Raw genomic sequence first — 1774 nt, forward strand, 5'->3', positions numbered from 1 at the left:
CCTGTTTACAGTCTCTAAATACAGCAAGCATCATGGGAATTCAATTTCTCTAAAGGGTAGGAAACACGTTTAGGCAAAGATGGTGAATCTCTGGTTAGGCACAGGTTGGTTGGAAACGGGCGCGCGCGTTTCCTGGTTAAATCGCGGCACGAATAAGAGATCCCATTACACGCGGTGCATCAACAAATCACGGCAACCGATAATCTGCTTCGACCTTCGTCCGCAACCTGCGGGATCGTTGTTGCAGGTCGGCTCGGCTCGGCTCGGCGGCGGCGCGAGCGGCCGTGCGCGCTGTGAAGCCGTATCTTCGAGCCGCGGAATACATTATCCCGAAGATTAGTGTGCGAACGGTACAAGAAAAGGCATCCGCAACACCAATGGGGGTCCAAGTAGAACGCGCCGTGAACACATCTTCCAATTCTGCGCTCCTTTCGCGTGCAAACGTGCAAAGGGAACATTCGCAAATCGCAGAAATTAAACAGGACATTTTTTAAATTTAAAAAGTACTTTGTCAGACTTTTAATAAGATTTTTTACACTTGCGGCATTCGGATTAATCGATTAATTTGATCGATCGATGAAGACAGTGGTTTTAATTTAAAGTATCGATCTCTGAAACGAAATTGGGACCTCGACGAACCAAACTGGAGAATCCGTTTAATGGTAACATGACACTGTTCACAGCCGATCTCGTCGCATCAGTGAAAATTCGTTATAATTTCGCCGGGCATACGAATTCCACTCGTGAAAGTATAAAATTGTATCGGGGATCACCACAGCATTGATGGGAATTGCTCTTTTCCAATCGAACGTTAAAACCCCTCGAGTGAAGTTTAAAACGAGGAGGTAGCTACGTCCGACGGTTCCGTCCCGAAACTCGTAAAACTCGCTGTAAAGGGCGCTGAAGCGCAAGTTAAACAACTATTCGTACATATCGTAAACCGTCGTTATTGTGAACGGCGTGTGTAACGTTACGAGCCCATCACGTGGTGGAATAGAGCGTGGATAGTAAATTCTCAACCGTGCCCCAACAATAGCTGTGCGAATATTTGACGTCGATGATACTCAGCGACCGTACAAAACACTTGTCAGCAACGAAGACATTGTCAACGAAACAATAAGTTTCTATGCGTATCTTAATTCAATAACGTTATACCTTTTTGTCGTTTACTCAAGTTAAATCAATTAAAAAGAAAAATAGGATTTTTTTTAAATTCATTTGAGATACACAGAATCTCCGGCATTTGGTGTGAAAAATTTTAAGGGAAATGGGACAAAGATCAAGAATAAAAAGGATTGCAATCATGGGACCATCTTTTTTTATAAACTTAATCAAAATATTTAGAGGTGATGATTCTATTATTGGAGTACAAGAAGGTACGTTCCCGATTGAATTATCCAATCCAGAATTCCGAGGTCGAGCAATCAAATCCGAGGTTGCAGTTGATTTCCACACACGAGCGAGCACAATAAATGTCAATACATAACGAGGAACGATTGATAGCGAGCGCGAGCGCGGGGCAGCATCTGGCAAGGTGCATCGACGTGTAACACATGTCACTTTTCCCTCTAAACGTAAGCGTAATATATTACCACAATATCGTCGGTTAACGTGGTTACACGCTGAAACCGTGAAATCGATTGGCTTTAAAGCGTCATCGGGACTCTTCCGCGGCACGAATGCAATTTATTGTACATTGCGGCGAATATGAAATGGTTCGCGTTCGTCGGCCGCATAAATAACAGCATTTGGTGCCGCCAGGACCAACAACAAC

The 1774-nt window shown here is 44.0% G+C and overlaps 1 protein-coding gene across 1 annotated transcript in view; it reads right to left on the reverse strand.

Annotated features, from left to right (window-relative positions):
• Positions 1-1774, reverse strand: part of LOC108630503 (zinc finger and SCAN domain-containing protein 26) — a 334222-nt gene that overhangs the window by 35257 nt on the left and 297191 nt on the right. The window lies entirely within an intron of this gene.

This window comes from Ceratina calcarata, unplaced genomic scaffold (assembly GCF_001652005.2).
Source record: "Ceratina calcarata isolate Rehan_Ccalc_2016 unplaced genomic scaffold, ASM165200v1 scaffold78, whole genome shotgun sequence".
Lineage (NCBI taxonomy): Eukaryota > Metazoa > Arthropoda > Insecta > Hymenoptera > Apidae > Ceratina > Ceratina calcarata.